Here is a 19,187-nt window from a genome sequence, read left to right as displayed (position 1 = left end):
AAAAATTAAAAAAAAAAAAAAAAAAAAAAAAACATTTTTTTTGTCTACTGAAGTATCCTACCTACACAATTTACTTGCTGGTTGACATACACACATATATTACTTAAATACTGCTCTTAGCAATACCAGCTATCAAACTTCTTCTGTTACACATTAGAGAAAATTCATCTTCTACATGACTTTAAGAAGTCACTTCTGGGCTGGGGCTGGGGCTGGGGCTGGGGCTGAGCAGTAGCGCACTTGCCTAGCATTTGTGAGGTACTGGGTTCGATTCTCAGCACCACATATATCAACAACTAAAAACTTTTTAAAAATTAAAAAAAAGAAGTAGTAACTTCTGAGCTGGGGTTGTGGTTCAGTGGTAGAGAGCTTGCCTAGCATGTGTAAGCCCCTGGTTTGATTCTCAGCACAACATATAAATGAACAAAATAAAAGTCCATTGACAACTTAAAAACAAACAAACAAAAAAAAGAAGTAACTCCTTCAGAACAACAGTTGAAAAATAGAATTGTTAGTCACGAGTGATGGGTATCTTCTGAAAGTCCCAAATCTTGATGCAAAAATACCCAGGAAGACTCATTAAGAATTTTCACCACTTGGCATATAGTATAATAAATAATTCTAATGTCAGTTCTGATCTTACATATACTACTCTACATTTTGAATGGATAAAGTTTCCCTAGAATTCAATATTGTGCCCTGAACCCATTTGATTTTTTGCTTATTTTAATGTTTCAAAACATTAACTGGAATCATTCTATCTTTGTTTTCTTACCTCTGTGTCCTTTGATCCACTTAGCTCTTGTTGTCCCTTTTGCATTACCTACTACTGCCTTGAATCCCATCATTTTCTTGTTTTGATCTTGCTTTTTATTATTATATTCAATCTTTTCTTTTTCTCATTTGCCCAATTTTTTTCTACTCCCCTCTTCAGTCCCTATAGAAATTAATAGTAATTTGACTAATAGTTAAATTTCCTACCTATTCCAGAGCCTGATGATTAATTTTATACCTACAGAGAACGTTTTCCACAAATTTTGGGGGTTTTCCCCTAAGGTTTATTAGTATGTGGCTCTGTTCTAAAGTGATAGTAGTAAATAGGGCTTATTGTCTCTCAAAGTGGTACTGATACTGGGTACAGCAAAGAACACATGGTGAATGAGAATATCTACACCTGAATATTCACCCCATGGGGGGGGCACTTAAAAGAAAGCTCACTAAATCTTCCCTTGCATAAAAGTAGAAGCTATATGGGCTGGAGTTGTGGCTCAATGGTAGAGCACTTGCCTAGCATGTGTGAGGCACTGGGTTCGATTCTCGGCAATGCATGTAAATAAATTTAAAAAAAAAAGGTACATTGACAACTAAGAAATATTTTTTTTTAAATTAGAAGGAATAATCATCACAGCAGATGAGTAGACATACAAACATCAAGGGAACAAATTACCCCAAACAGCTCACAACGCTTTACCAACTGATACCACTGAGACCATAGTGGAGGAAATGTTTGAGAAAGAATTTAGAAAATTCATATCTAAAATTTTCAATGAGCCAAAAGAAAATGTAAGGAATGAACTCAGAGAAAATACAGGAAGTGAAAGATCATTTTAACAATGACAAAGAGAATCTGAAAAAGAAAACACAGAAACCCTAGAAATGGCAGACCTAATAAATTAAAAATTCATTTGAAAGTATCATCAATAGATTAGAACACTTTAAAGACAGATTTTGAAACTCTGATAATCTTGAAAGTAATTCATCAATAAAGAAAAGATGCTAAGAGACTATCACAAGAATATTTTTAAAATCAGGAATACGTTTAAGAGACCAAATTGAAGAATCACTGGTGTAGGCAATGGCACTGAAATATAAACTAATGAAATATATAACTTTTTCAATCAAATAATATCAGAAAAATTCCAAATTTTAGGAATGAGATAGAAATCTAAATAAAAGAAGCATCTATAACCCCATCTAAGCAAGATCAAAGAAGATCTTCTCTATAACACATCATTAAAATGCTTAATATATAGAATGAAGATAGAACTTTCAAAGCTGCAAGAGAAAAATGGTGGGTCACATTTAGAGTTTAAGCGAACTAGGGTGTCCAATGATTTCTGAACCTAGATCCTAAAGGCTAGGAGGGCTTGAAATAATACATACCAAGCCTTGAAACATAACAAACAAATACCAACCAAGATTGTTATATTCGCCAAAGCTGTCCTTCACACAAGAAGATGAAATTAAACCTTCCAGAATAAGTAGAAACAAAAGAATTCATAACTACTCAGCCAGCACCACATAACATACTCAATAAAATACTACATGTGGAAGAAATGAAAAATAAAGCCAGCATCCCAGTAGAATAGTCACAAAAAGGAAAATCAATTATACATTAAAATTTAGAAATAAATCAAAATAACAGGAAATAAAAATCATATTCTATAACACTAAAAGCCAATGATCTAAATCTCTCTGATCAATCAAAAGACATATATTCAGCTCCTGAGGCTGAAGCAAAAGGATCACAAGTTCAAAGCCAGCCACAGCAATTTAGCAAGGCCCTCAACAATTTAGTGAGAGCACATCTCAAAACAAAAAATAGAGGCTGGGGTTGTGGCTCAGTGGTAGAGCACTTATCTGGCATGTGCGAATCACTGAGTTCAAGTCTCAGCACCTCATATAAATAAATGAATAAAATAAAGGTCCATCAACAACTTAAAAAAAGAAAGTAAGAAAGAAAGAAAAAAGAAAAATCTGGGGATATGGATCAGTGGTTGAGTGCCCCTGGCTTCAATCCCAGGTATGAAACAAAGAAAGAAACAAAAATATAATTGGCATATTAGCAGAGGGGATTAAAAAATAAGGCACAATCATATTTTATTTATAAAAAAATCATCTCATGGGCAAATATTCCACAAGCTAAAGCTGAAAGGATGTAAAAAAATATACCATGCAAATGAAGACAAAGTAAACAGAGGAAGTTTCTTGCATATCAGAAAAAAATAGAGTTTAAAACAGAATTAATCCAAATAGACAAAAAAAAATTCACTTCATATTGGTTAAGGGAATCATCCAACAAGAATATATCATGGTGGTAAATATGTATGCCCCAATCGTCTGTGTACTGTCAACATAAAACAAAACTGCAATATAGAACTGAACAGACCAAAATACAATAATAGTAGGTGATTTCAACACACCTCTCTCACCATTAAATAGGTCATCCAAAATAAAGATTTGTCAGAAAAAAAAAGTACTATAAATCAATTAATGAGGTTATGTTTTGATAAACTCACATTTCCAATACAAGATTGTAAATGCATTCAGTACACCTCACCTACGGAACTCTACCAAAGGCGATAGTTTAGCAACACAATATACTATAGAATTTTGGTTGTTTACCCCCATGATCAAATGGACAACTGAGAAGTAGAGCTCACATTCTAAGAGTATCTAACTAAGAATTGGTAGTTCAGGAAAAGAGCAAAATTTTAAATTTGAAATACAGTTTCTAAGGATGTTTCAAGATGGTTGCATAGAGAAGGGCCCTTTTCTGACTGCTCCGTGACATGAAACCAAGAAAGAAGTCAGGCAGCTTCTCAGCAAGGTGGGTGAGCAAAAAATTGGGGGGGGGGGGGGTATTGAAATTTAATTCTGGACATTCAAAGTGGGTGGGGACTTATGAGATTGGATATAATAAAATAAGGAAAACATCCCCAGCGCCACAGCCTCTACAGTAGCTGGAGACATCAGCAAGAGCAGTCTTTCCACAAGCAAAACTGGGACATAAGCTCGGGCCAGTAGCTGAGGGAGACAACTCCTGGCAAACCCGAAAGTTTGACCAGAAATACAGGCCCAGTAAAAATACACTGCACGACACAGAGTGTAATTAAGTGACCAGGAGAAAAATCAAACATGGAGAGAGGTTTACTCAGGAGACAACTGGGCATGGAAACCCAACCAGCTCTTCTGTTCCCCTTCCCCCTATAATCTGGCTGCTTATAGGACCAGCTGGGAGAGATGTCATGGCCATGATTTCTAAAGGAGTGGGGAAGAGATTGAGGTTGGAGACTGAACTCAAGACTAGGAAAGGTGGGGTCTACAGATGACATAGTAGACTAAGAACTGGCTCCTCCACCACACAAGTGGAACCCAGGAAAGACCCCTGGGGTGCAGTCTTCCAGAGTGCACCAGCAATTGTTAAGCCTGATGATCTCGAGACCAAATTTGGCATTCAGCGAATAGCCTGGAGCCTACCTAAGCCTGAGCCCTCTCTACTAATTCCACTTATGGGATTCTCTCTCTCACTCCAGCAATCCATCTTGAGGGTGGGGAAATGTGCCCCAGTTGACCCCACCTATCACCACTGAGAAGAAAAGCTAAGAATCTTTTGAACTCCACCGCAAACAATTCTTTAACTTTTCGTTGAGATTTGCCTTTCTTTTCTATAATTGTGACCTAATGGTTCATGGACATTTATACATATTCATATTTGTATTTTTTCTAACATTTTAAAAAGCAGTTATTTTTCATGGATCAAGTTTTTGATGAATAGGATGTTTGATTAATGTCCTTCAGTTCTGTTTTATATTCTTTTGTTTTCAATTTCTTATATTTTTTTTTAAATATTTTTTAGTTGGAGGTGAACACGATACCTTTATTTTATTTTTATGTGGTGCTGAGGATCGAACCCAGTGCCTCATGCATGCTAGGCAAGTGCTCTACCACTGAGCCCTATTTTTATTTCTTTAACCTAATTTTTTTCCCCAGGGCTGAGGACCGAATCTTATTTCTCTCACCTATTTTCCTTGATTCTCTCTCTTTTCTTCCACTGAAATTGTTTTCCTCTTCACTCTTCCTTTAAATTTTTACTCCAATCTTCTCTCCTCCTCCATCATAATTATCACATCCTATATCACTTCTGCTCTCTCCCTGTCTACCATTTGAAATCATAAACCATTTTGGAAACTTACTGTTTTTATTGTAGGCAATAACTGATCATATTGTTTGTGTTTATTGTGATAATTAACATTGTAGACGTCATAGGACAAACTATTTGGTTTAATGCTGGGTACTGTTTGCATTAACTGTTATTATGATTAATCTCCCCCTAAGTGGTGAGGTACTGGAAACCTTCAGGGGCACTATAAATAAGTCCACAGGGTAGAAACTCAGACTCATACTGTTAGAAGGGTAGAAAAACAACATGGAAAACAAGGGAACAATCACCCCAAACAAACCAAGATACTCCAATGACAGAGTCCATCAACACCACAGCAGAAGAAGTGTCAGAGAAGAAGTTTAGAATTGACATTGTTAAACTAATCTGCAAGGTAAAAAAAAAAAGTTTCCACTGAAGGCTTATCACTTCATACCATTTTGCAGTCTAAATAATATTAGGGCAATCTCATCCATCCCCATGTGGCCTAAAGGTTTTCATTTCATCTTCATTTATGAGGGATAACTGTGTCAAGGGTAGCTTTGCTTAGTCACTCATTATGTTTCAGGTCTTAGTATGTATTATGCCAAGTCATACCGGCTTTCATGGTCTAGATTGAAAAATCAGGTAACATTCTAACTGGCCTATAAGGGTCTATAGTTATCTATATTATGATGTCGTTCACATTTAAACAACAAATAAAATAAGCTGATTTTATCTATATACACATATATGTACACAAAGGATTAATCTTACTCAAAGAAAGGTCTGCTATAAATGTCCTACCACATAAAGAGTGTTTAGCTGGAGACCTTGGAGAGTCCATACAGAGTAAGATGCACAGGGGGGTGGGAGGCTTAGGCCATGTGGAAACTTCTAGACTATGAAGGATTTGGAGATCAGTCACAAGGGTGGTCAACCATACCTATATGCCCGTGTCCAAAATGACCTTACCTGGTGGGTAATACTCAATGCATACTGTCACTCATTAATTGCTGGAAGAAGCTAGACCTCTGTGAATGATTCCACTGAAAGATCACACAAGAAATTATCTGGTGCTCGGCCCTATGTGCCTTTTCCTATTGCTGATTTTAATTTGATTTCTTTTATTATACCAAACAATAACCCTGGGTATCATAGCTTTCCTTAGTTCTGTGTGTCCTTCCTGTGAATTACTGAACCTGAAAGTAGCTTTGATTGAGGACTCTAAATATTGCAAACTAAAATACATGCTTCTGTAAGCACAAAAAATGTCTGGAAAAATATACATGAAATGATAGAGGACTAAGAAAGAAGGAAACGTTTATGTTCCAGCACACAATCCTTTTTCTTCTTTTGAATTTTTTAAATATCTTTTTTAGTTGTAGATGGACACAATACCTTTATTTGTTCATTTTTATGTGGTTCCGGAGATTGAAGCCAGTGCCTCACGCATGCTAGGCAAGTCCCTACCTGTGAGCCACAACCCTGGCCCCTTCAGTTTGCATTTTGATTAAGAACATAAATTACATTTGTAATTTCTTTAACTTAAAAAGACTATTAGTTAACAAAGCAGTAGGGGGAGAGCAAGCCCAATTCTTATTAATGATATCTGAGAAAACAACTCCAAAAGCTAAATTTTGTTGTTTACATTGTATTTACTAATAGTAATAAATATAAGTTTCTAAGATAATTATTTTTAAATAAAGAATTTTAATGTTTAAACTAGGAGCACTGACATGAGCATGTACTCAAAGCTACTTTAAAGGCCTGAGTTCAGGAATTCAAGGTCAATCTGAGCAAAAGCCATTTCAAAAAAAATATTTTTTTTAATATTTAAAAGAAATGCAATTTAATTAGCATGGAAACACATTTTCTGGAAAATTTTATTCCCCAAAATCATACACAACTGAGGTAGTAGGGAATGAAAATATTTACACTTAGAAATCATTTAACAGAAAGTACAGGGACAACAGCAGCCATGACATTCTGGGCAGTAGAAGGAAAGAGATCTAACAAAAGTATATAAGAAAATTTCTGTTCAAAATTCAAGACTGATGATGATGATGATGATGATGATGATGATGATTTGTACCAGGGATTGAACCCAGAGGCACACAACCACTAAGCCATATATCCAGCCCTTTTTATTTTTCATTCTGAGACAGTGTTCCACTAAGTTACCTAGAGGCTTGCTAAGTTGCGACAGCTGGCTTTGAATTTGTGATCCTCCTGTCTCACCCTCCCAAGCTGCATTACAGGTATGGATCGCTGCACACAAACTCAAGGCTGATATTAAAGGATGTTAAGATGGTTCAGTATACTTTTAATATTTATTCTAATTATATAGGCAGACATTATTGCTGAAATCAAATGATGCCATCAACACACCTAATGAACAATCAAGAACAGTAATGTTAATTAGACTCCAACAGATTAATTTGAAGATATTAAGTAGGAAAGTATGCTTTAAAATAAGTGGCAGGATAGGAGAGGAAAACAAAATAAAAGTCTTTTTATATACTGTTATACTTAAATTTATTTTTAGTGTATTACATTGTTATGTATTGGTAAATTTTAAAAATCAAAATATTAAGGAAAAAAACTGATAAAATATTGGAAACTGTCCATGCAAGCCTACTGCAAAACCCTGAGACACTAAAACAAGGAGAAAGAATGAAAAGATGGTTGTCGCTTTAATCCACTAAGACTTTGGCTAATAGTTATGCAGCAATAACCAGAGAACCAGAGTTCACATATGAATACTGCTGTCCAAAAACTCTGGTCAGTTCTAAACAATTTCCATCCTAATACATGCTCCCACTATTCCAGGATTCTGTCCTAATAGCTTACACTTGTGAATTTATGACCTGATCTCATTCTTAAGAATCTGGTATCTCCTACCTCTTACACTTTACTTCCATCTTAAACTACAATTCAGATTTTTATGCCACAACATATCCAAAGTCAGGCCTTCATAAACTCAGCTATCACTTATATGATCCTTCACTACCACCAGTCAGACCCCAAATCAGAGAGGACAAATTGGGCAAAGAAAGAAAACATGTACTGGAAAAGCAAGTGTTTTGTTTAACAGATCCCTTCCAAATAGCCCGATACTTTAGATTTAGATGGAAAGAAAAATTATATAAAAAAGCAATTGCTGCCAATACACTTTAGAGCTTACATATGCCTCTTAGTATATATTATATATAGTAATAGAAAACAGGGGATTCTCCATGCAGTTCAGATGATTTTTCCGATATGACAAACCAAGGTATCTCTAAGCTTCTTATATACTCTGGAAGGGAAATGAAAGGTAAGACTTCAAAGAATATCCAATAAAACCTAACAGAAAAGCCATAGCTCCAGTTAAGTGCTAACAAAGACAATATAAGTATTTATTTTTCAAAGTTAACAAAAAATAAACCAATTATCCAACTTACTAACCCTCATAAAAGGTATTTGTTTTTTAGAAAAAACACAGTTAACACCATAGTTAACTGAGCTTCCCAAAATCAAAAACAAGACAAACTTTCTCACAATTTACATGCAATATTGTATAGGAAGCTCTAGGAAGGTCCATTAGGCAAGAAAAATGAAATCAAAGAGCTGCGTAAAGTGGCACACACCTGTAATACCAGCAACTTGATAGGCTGAGGTAGAAAAATCCAGATGGAGGCCAGTCTTACTAACTTAGTGAGACCCTGTCTAAAACTAAAAACATAAAAATGAATGGGGAGAAAAACCTCCCCCCCCCAAAAAAAAAGGGTAAAATGTTCTGTGTGATATGTGGACGATAACACACAACAAAAGGGGAGAGGTGAAGAACTGAAGGTTAGACAAAGGGGAATGCAGGGAAGGGAGGGGGAAAAGGAATAGGGAAGACAGTGGAATGAATCAGACATAACATTCCTATGTACATATATGAATACACCACAATGAAGCTCTACATAATACACAAGCACAAGACTGGAATCTTAATTAGAATAAAATATGCTCCATGCCTATATAAAAATGTCAAAATATACTCTACTGTCATGTATATCTAAAAAGAACAAAAAATTAAAAATTAAAAAAAATTTAAAAAAAAACAGGGATGGGGATGTAGCCCAGTTGAAAACCAACCCTGGGTTAAATCAACAGCATGAAAAAGATAAAAAGAGGATCCAAGATGGCGGGCCAGAGGGAGGCAACATTCTGTGTCACTCCATGACCTGGGATTATACTGCTTCTCTACGAGCAACATTCCTGCTCATGCACAGAAATCACAGTCACCATGCAGTCCACGGCTCAGCGTCAGAGGAGGTCTCCCAACTATTTGCCCATATAGGACTACTGGGTACTGGAGCAGGACTATCGGCAGCAGCACCCACACAGAACTTTCAGCCACCCACTGGAGCAGAAATCACACAAGCCACTCCCACACAGGACACCCAGCAGCTTCCCACAAGCAGAAACTCCAGCCACCACTACTGTTTGGCCACCATTCCTGTTTGGAACCCCATCTGCCAACGTGGGGCTCCCCTGGTTGCCATCATCTTGGGACTCTGCTGCAGCGGAGATAGTCCCCTGTGTGCCGTAGCCTTCCTGCACCTGAGAACTTCACAAAGTCCCTGAACTCAGGCGACAGCCCACACACTACATGCCACAGAGCTCGTCTCTGAACTCATCTTCCAATGCTATCGCTTGGCTCCCCCCCACTTCCACGCATGACCCAACATCCAATAGCTGAAAGCAGGCACCTTCATCTTGGGTAACTTTCATCACTACCTTCAATGGGGGCAACTCCCAGTTTGGAACCCCGGCTGGCCAGGTACCCAGTTCCTAACTGCCCCCTCTCCCCAGCAGCCACTACTCCAGCACAGAAACACCCTGGTTAGCTTCACCATCCTGAGGGTGGAGATATAAACTAACAACAGATGACCCTACCTATTGGATGAGAAGGGAAGCAGGAAAGATACTGATCTCCAACCCAAACAATCCCTGTTTCTTCCTTCAAGATATTTTTTCCTCTCCCTCTCTATTCTCCCACCCTCATATCCCCATCAGATGTGAAACCAAGTACTTTGCATGCACTAGGATTTTGAGAACTGGGATGACTGAATAGTATATTACAGTTGTGTTGTATATTCTTTTTTCTTTTTTCCTTTTTTCCCCCCACCAATTCTACTATTTTAACATTTTTACTTTTCTTTATATGTGTGTTTGTTTTATGTACTCTACTGTCTTCCCACTTACTTCTATACCCAAAATTACTTCCTCTCCCTTCTCCTGCTACTAATCTTCCTCTTTAGAATTCTCCTTCACACTTCCTAAGATATAATAACTCTATATCCTCACTTCCTACCTCCTCAGCATATCATCCTACTACTCACCACTGGTTCTTTGTCCACCATCAGAAGCCTACTGAGTATATTGTAGATAATAATTGAATTCACCATTTCTGTACATTGTGACCAAAGTATAAATGTCTTAATAGCAAACATTTTGGTTTTAGGGTGTATATTGTTTATTTTGGGATCTGTTAACATTGTCCTTCACCTCAAAAGAGAGATATTAGTTCCCTCCAGGGGCACTATAAGCCTATAGGGTAAAAATGGTAATGCCTGGGATCCACAGTGCTAGAAGGGAAGACACACTAGCAATATGAAAAGACAAGGAAAGTAAGTGCCCCAAACAAATCAAGATACCACATTATTAGAATGCATGGCCAGCACAGAAGGAGAAATGACAGAGAAGGAGCTCAGGATGTACATAATGAAAATGTTCTGAGAATTAAAGGATGCTGTAAGAGCAGGTACAGGAAGCAAAAGATCATTTTCACAAAGAGCTACATAAACAAATACAAGAAGCAAAAGATTAATAGGGAGATAGAGGTTCTTAAAAAATAGAAATCCTTGAAATGAAAGAAACAATAAACTAAATTAAAAGTTCAACTGAAAGCAACATCAACAGATTAGACCACTTGGAAGACAGGACCCTCAGACAATGAAGACAAAATATATATCTTGAAAACAATGTAAAAATGAGTCTCATTGGTTGAGTCTCTCTAAGTTCAACACCCAGAACCAAAAGGGTGGGGGTGGGGGGTTAAAGAAAACCCACTACAAACTGAACAAGGTTTTGAATAAGAAATTTCTCCAAAGAGAATAAACAAATAACCAACAAATATATGAAAAGATGCTGACCATAATTACTCATTAGGAAAATGTGTGTTAAAACCACAATGAGATACTTCTTTATACCCACAAGGAACGATATAATAAAACAGACAATGACAAGTGTTAAAGAATATGGAGAAAGAAGAATTGTCATGCACTCCTGGTAAAAAAAAATGGTGCAAATGCTGTGGAAATTTGGCATTTCCTCAAAATATGAACCATTATGTTACCATATAACCCAGAAATTCCATTCTTAGCTAAATATCCAGAGGGATGAAAAAATAATACATGCAGAAATAAAAACTTCTACATGAATGTTCATTGCAGCATTATTCCTAGTACTCAAAAATAAAAACAAGGTAAAGGTCCATCAATAAAAATATGGTTAGTATGCATACAGTGTAATATTCTTTGGTAGGGAATATTAAGAGACTACTGATGCACATTTTAATATAGATAAACCTTTAAAATGTTAAGCTAAATCAATGAGGTAGATATTACATGATTCCATCTTAATGAAATATCCAGAATACGCAAATCCATAGAAACAGAAAGCAGATTAGTGGTAATGAGTGCTAATAGGTACAGAATTTATTTTCAGGGTGATGAAGAATTTCTGCATTTCCAATGGAATAATTGTGATAGTCACAGAACACTATGAAAATGTTTTGTTATGTGTAATTCTCCATAATGAGAAAAACTCAAGCTTTTTACAAACATAAGATCTCCTAATGTCACAGAACTTCAAAGCTAATGAAATTAATTCCTTCTCGCTTTTTGTATTCCTTTCACCGAAAATACTAAGACTGAGTATTTAAAGTGCATTTTTTCAAAAGAATGTAGGAAGCAATTTCAAATGAGATCAAGGATTTTATTTTTTTTTGTTTCAAAATTTTTAAAAACATTTATTATGTTACCTTTTACCATTTTGCTTTTTTGTATAGTTTAAGGAATTACTTGATCCTACACACACTTGAGAAATTACAACAGAATATAGATCAAGGACTTTATATTTTTAGGTTTTGGTGTTCCAGTCACATAAAAATAACAGCAGCTGAACTTTCTTTCAGCCCCGTGTCATTACACTTTCAATATCTTCATCCTAGTGCAGAACCCAGTATTCTAAGTGCTCTACTATATAACATCCGGAAATTCACAAAGAATAGTCTGTATCTAAACCATCCCCCCCCCCGCAAAAAAAAGGGCTGAAGGACCGCCATAATTTGGCACAACCATCCACTGATTTCCTTCCTGTAACAGCTTTCCAATATGATACTGAGACTTTTGCCCTGGGGCAAAAAAAAAACCTGGGGTTTTTATCCTGGGTTTTACATGGCTTTTCTTCCTTATGCACTTTCAAATGCTGCTTCACAAGAGAGCTCTGGCTGAAGCATTTCCCACATGCACTGCACTGGTAGGGCTTGTCCACACTATGGATTCCCTAGTGCTGAATAAGATGGGAACTCAGGCTGAAACATTGGCCACATTCACCACACTGGTAATATTTTTCTTCAGTATGAATTCTCTGATGCTGAATGAGATTCGAATCTCTCTTAAACCTTTCACCACTCTCACCAATTTGATAGGGCTTACCCAAGTATGGATCCATCAATGCTGAATAAGTTTGTCATATATTAACCAATGGTAATGTGACTCACAAGTCAACTAAATAAAATGTATTAAGTTAAAAAAAAGTCCAGCCATAATTATAAGTGAGAAAATAATGAATTATCAGGTTACCAAAAATAATGGTAAGATGTTTTAAGAAACTACTATAGTAATAAGGTTACATATACATATCTTTATTCATTGTCAAAATCCACTAAACCATATTACAAAGTATAAACTTTAATATATGCAAACAAAATAAAGGAATTAGCCTATGTAATTTTGGAAAATGATGTCTTAACTGGAAATTATAAAGGTACAGACAAAAGCAACCATAAACAATGTACTTTAGTGGGTAAATTTGTTTGTCACAAGAGCAGAGATTCTACAATACTGAGCCACATGCAGTGGAACACACCTGTAATCCCAGTGAATTGGGAGGCAGAAGCAGGAGGATCACAAACATGAGGCCAGGTTTGACAACGTAGCAAGACCTTGTCTCAAAATAAACAATAAGAAGAGATGGGAATATGGCTCAGTAGTAAAGAACCCCTGGATTCAATCCCACTATTTACTAAACCACGTTTTAATATACACACATACGTATGCATACACACATACATACGTACATACATGGATTGTACACCATGCTCATATGATCTCTGTCTACTGAGAGGCCCTAGAAGAAAAACGCTATGCTGGTAGGTCCTTTAGTCACAGCAGCGAAAAACCTGATAAAACAGAAATTGGTACAGAGAAGTGGGGTCATTAGTGTGACTAACCTGACCATAAGGATCAGAAGATTTTTGAGCTTTTTGGAACTGGTGGGAAGAATTCTGAGATACTTAATAGTGCAAGCTGGAAATGCTTTAGGTTGTTGTAAGCAGAGCTTAATGGATGATTCTGGTGGGAGCTCAAAGAACAGAATGCCAATAGGACTGGGATAGTGAAGATAGGGCTCAAGAGGGTTCAAAGAACAACTCCATTGGAATTTGGAGACAGGCCATTCCTGTTATGTTTTGGCTGAGAAGCTGTCAGTATTTTATCCTGAGACTCTTTGTGAGGCTGATTTTAAAAGTAATGAACTTCTTAATCTGGCAGAAGAATTATCTAGGCAGCCTAACATTCAGGAGGTGGCATGGACATGGCTGACAGCTTTTAGCCAAACTTATTGTGATATTAAGGAACAAAAAGCAAAGCAGAACTTATTTTTTAAAACCTGGACTTGAAAGGCTAGAGTAAAACTGGGGCTAAGGAAGTTGCAGATGTTAAAAGATATAACTGCCACTAAAAAAAACACTTTGCCAGATACAAAAAGAAATATGGCTCCAGGGCATCTCAGGAGCTGATAAGACCACACCCAACTCAAGTTCAAGGGAGTAAAAGTAAAAATTGTATTGAGACCACTGGGGCACCCTTCTTGCACAAGGGGGCCTAAAAAGTTTATTTTTTCCCAATATGCTCAGCCACCCCGACATTCAGAGGGTGCTGCAATGAGTTATTGCTTGAGATGGCAGCCGACGTTGGTATCAACCATGTGCTGCTGGTTCTACAAGAATGAAGGATGACTTAGGGGTTCTTGGAGGCTTCCACTAAGATTTTAAAGGAGGGGCTGGGAAGCCAGGCAAAGTGCAGCATGGTCAGAATCCCTGCAGGCACCCCCTGAGAAGTCAAAATGTGGAGATGTGAGGAGTAAGTCAAAGCTGCAGTGGAGACCCCTGAAAAAAGAAATGCGAGTAACCATAGGACATCGACCTAGGAAAGCTGCAACAAGCAGAGACAAGCCACTTGCGCTGCAACCAAAAAGGCCATAGGGGTGGAGCTATACATGCCCTTGGAGAGAACACTAAGATATCATGTGCCCAAGATTCTGGACAAGGAGCTACAAGACTTCATTACCCAGCTGGATTTTGTCCTTGCCTTGGTCCTATCCGTCTTTCTATCTCCCTAATTTTGTGAATGCAAACATTTACGGTGTGCCATTACATATTGGACACTTGTAAACTGCTTTATGTTTACAAAAGTACACAACATGAGATTGCCTTGAGCCTCAGAGAAGATTTTGGACTTGAACTTTCAGCAATCTTACCCTATTGACTATACAGAACCCTGGAAATGAAAAATTGTATTTTATGTTGTGAGCTTTCGTGGGCACAAACTGATATTTTGGATGTGAGGTGTCCCCTAAAAGCTCACATGTAAGACAATCAAAAAAGGTGCGGAGGAGAAATCACTGGGTTACAAGAGTCTTGACCCATTCAGTGATTTAATCCTCTGATAGGTATTAACTGAGTGGAAACTGAACTGCTAAGATGCTGCTGGAAAAGGTGAAAATTTTGGGCATGGCTTTCGGTATATATTTGTATCTGGCCAGTGAAGTCTCTCATTCTGGATAAGCATGATATGAGCTGATTCGCTCTGCCACCCTCTCCTGCCATGATGTTCTGTCTCACCTTAAACCCTGAGGAATGAAGCCACACTTCTATGGACAGAGACCTCTGAAACCATGAGCCCTCAAATAAACTCTTCCTCCTCTACAATCGTGCTGGTAGTGTACTTTAGTCACAGCAGCAAAAAAAGCTGATTAAAACCGAAATCCAATTAGGAGCACGCATACCCAGGACCAGGATCTTTGTGAATGCCACTTTTTTCAATAAGAGTAACCACAGTGTATGGAGAAACGGCTGATCTGAGGCATGGGATGATAAGCCTGGAGTATCTTGTAGGACCATGAGGCAATGAAGTACTCAAGACTCTGGAAACGTGGTGCTCTGCCAGAATGTGCAGGCCTGTGTGTATTCTGCCTTTCAGTCTGAGACTATCCTCGGATACCTCAGGCCAGATAATCATGGAGGAGCAGTGAATACTGCTTCTTCCGATGGGGAAACACCTTCCATTCATCTTCCATGTATGAATAGTACATCATTTGCTCTTTGCTTTCTTGAGACTTCAGTCCACAGCCCGCAGTATGAAAACCTTTTGAGGAGCCACTCTCTCAGCTCCTCTAAAAGGAAAGCTCATAGCCCTATGGAGCTTGATAAAGATAAATCAGTGGTCAGGATCGAACCCAACACTTCATGTGTGCAGGTAAAAGAGGAAATACAGGAAAGAAAACCATTCTCCTCTATTCCAAGTTGCTCAAAGCAAAGGTGAATGCCTCTAAAGAAGAATTACTGTCTCCTGAGGGAGAGGGCATGCCAAAAGAGGAAAATCTTGCTAGAGAGTCTAAGAATTCATGACTAAATTCATGAGACTCCCTGAATCCTGCCTGTGAAAATTTTATGCAAACTTCTTTCTACAGAGATTTTTCTCAGGAGGTACCAAGCAACTACAAGTTCAACACTAGTTGAGAACAAATAATCTCCCAAGAGTAGTTACTCCAAAGATAAATGCCAAATGCAGAAGAGGAGTGAAACTCCAAGATATATAGCTGTACCTGACATCAGTGTCCTTGTAAAAAAAAGGCTTCTTTAAGACCACCCTGGTGTGTGGATGAACTGATCCAATTCATGAAGCCTACAGATGCTCAGACAGCAGGCCCAGTTGACAACCTCTTTAGGCAACATGAAATTGACAGAAAATTTCTGCTGCTACTAAAGAGTAATGAAGTGTCCCCTGAAGCTCACATGAGAGACAACGCAAGAAGTTTTGGAGGACGAATGATTGGGCTATAGCCTTAACCAAATCAGCAAATCGATCCCTCATGGGATTAAGAGAGTGGAGCCTGGAGGCAGCTGGGGTGAGGCTGCAGGAAGTGGTTCACTAGGGGCGTGGCTGTGGAGTATATATTCTGTATCTGAAGAGTGCAGTCTCTATCTCTCTGGCACCCTCTCCTGCCACGATGTTCTGTCTCACCTTATGCCCTGAGGAATGGAACCACACTTCTATGGACAGAGACCTCTGAAACCATGAGCCCTCAAATAAACTGTTCTTCTCTAAAATTGTTCTGATCAGATCTTTTAGGCACAGAGGCAAGAAACCTGACTATCCCATGGAATATAGTATAGGGTGCTGAAGTGGGGGCCAGCATTAAAGTTACATTACTATATTGAAAAATTTAATGAAGGAAAATATGATTTAATTTCTCATGTGTCCTGGTAAAATTTTAATTTTAAAAGTATTCTTTGAGCAATTTTGTATTCTGGAAGGCTCTTAAACTATTTTTATCATAACTGCAGAATTATATCAATCATCCAGTTGACTTTAAAAACCATTTAAGATGTTAGCATTATGATACTCAAACTGGCAGTTTATTCTATATATTTTTTAATTTGTTGTAATTAGTTATATATGACAGCATAATGCATTTTGACATTGGATTGGCAGAGGGGACGGGAGGGAGTGTTCAAGTGGGAAGGTTGGTATAATTAGACATTTTTACCCTATATACATGAATTATTGCATAACCGGCATGACTCTGCATATGTACAGGCAGAAGAATAAGAAGTTGTTCTCCATTTCGGTACAGTGTATCAAAATGCATTAAAGCGCTATATATAGGAAAAGAACTCAAATTATCACTATTTGCCAAAGACATCATTCTATATTTAGAAGACACAATACATTCCACCAGAAAACTTCCAGTACTAGTAAATGAATTCAGCAAAGTAAGAGGATATAAAATCAGTACCCATACATTGGTGATGAATCCACTGAAAGAGAAATTAGGAAAACTACCCTATTCACAATTGCCTTAAAAAATAAAATACTTCAGAATCAATCTAACAACAGACTTAAAATACCTTTACAATGAAAACTAAAGAAATAGAAGAAGACCTCTGAAGATGGAAACTTCTCACATGTTCTAGGGTAGGCAGAATTAATACTGTCAAAATGGCCATAGTAACTAAAGATTGACACAGATGTAATGCAATTCCTATTAAAATCCCAATAACATTCTTTATAGAACCAGAAAATGTAATCATGAAATCCATTTGTAAAGAGAGCCAGAATATCCAAAGCAATCCTTAGCAAAAAGAGTGAAGAAGCAGGCATCAAAATAGCAGATCTTAAACTATAATACAGAACAAGAGTAACAAAAACAGCATGGGATTGGCACCAAAATAGACATGTAAACCAAGGGCACAGAAGAGAAGACACAGAGACCAAAGCACATAAATACGATTAACTCATACTACACAAAGGCACTAAAAAACATACATTGGAAAAGACAGCCTCTTTCACAGAAGAAGAAATACAATCGATCAAAAAAGGGCTGGGGATGTGTCTCAGTGGTTGAGCAATTGCCTAGCATGTGCAAGGCGCTGGGTTTGATCCTCAGCACCACATAAAAATAAAAAAATAAAATACAGGTATTGTGGGGCTGGGGATGTGGCTCAAGCAGTAGCGTGCTTGCCTGGCATGCGAGGGGCGCTAGGTTCGATTCTCAGTACCACATAAAAAATAAATAAATAAATAAAGATGTTGTGTCCACCGAAAACTTAAAAAAAATATTCAAAAAAATATAGGTATTGTGTTCTACTACAACTAGTATAGATAGATAGATAGATAGATAGATAGACAGACAGATATATATATATATATATATATGAATGAATAAATGTTCAATATCTCTAGCAATCAGAGAAATGCAAATCAAAACTACTCTAAGATTTCAACTCACTCCAATCAGAATGGCAATTATCAAGAATACAAGCAGCAACAAATATTGGTAAGGATGTGGGGGAACAGGTACACTTATACATTGCCGGAGGCCTGGAAACTGATGAAACCACTCTGTATAAAAGCATACAGATTCCTCAGAAAACCTGGAATGGAACCACCATTTGACCCAGGTATCCCACTCCTTGGTTAATACCCGAAGGACTTAAAATCAGCAGACTACAGTGGTGCACCCACATCAATATTTACAGCGCCTCAGTTCACAATAGCCAATCCATGGAACCAACCTAGATGCCCTTCAACAGATGAATGGAAGAATATGGTATATATACACAACGGCATTTACAGGTAAATGGATGGAGCTGGAGAATATTATGCTAAGTGAAATAAGTCAATCCCAGAAAAACAAAGGCCAATTTTTTTTTTGGGGGGGGGGAGAGAGAATATGAATATGAATGAATGAATATCGTTTTTGTAGATGGACACAATACAATGCCTTTATTTTTATGTGTGCTGAGAATCAAACCCGGGTCTCGCCCGTGCTAGGCGAGCGCTCTACCCCTGAGCCACAATCCCAGCCTCCAATGTTTTCTTGATGTGCGGGGGTTAATTCACATTGGGGGAAGGGGAGTCATCAAGAATGAATAGAGGTACTTTGGATTAGGCTGAGAGGAGGGGGGTCTCAGGATAGGAAGGGTGGTATAATGAATTGGACATTATTCCCCTATGTGCATATATGACTACATGGCCAGTGTAATTCCATATCATGTATAACCAGAATAATGAGTATTTATACTTCATTTATATATAATGTGTCAAAATACATTCTCTTGTCATATATAACTAATTAGAACCAAAAAAAAAAAAAAAAC

General features: G+C 37.5%; 1 protein-coding gene across 16 annotated transcripts in view; it reads right to left on the bottom strand.

The window, feature by feature from the left end:
- Positions 1-19,187, bottom strand: part of Atrx (ATRX chromatin remodeler) — a 242,039-nt gene that overhangs the window by 86,966 nt on the left and 135,886 nt on the right. The window lies entirely within an intron of this gene.

This window comes from Marmota marmota, unplaced genomic scaffold, assembly GCF_001458135.2.
Source record: "Marmota marmota marmota unplaced genomic scaffold, marMar, whole genome shotgun sequence".
NCBI lineage: Eukaryota > Metazoa > Chordata > Mammalia > Rodentia > Sciuridae > Marmota > Marmota marmota.
This window is presented reverse-complemented; position numbering and strand designations above follow the sequence as displayed.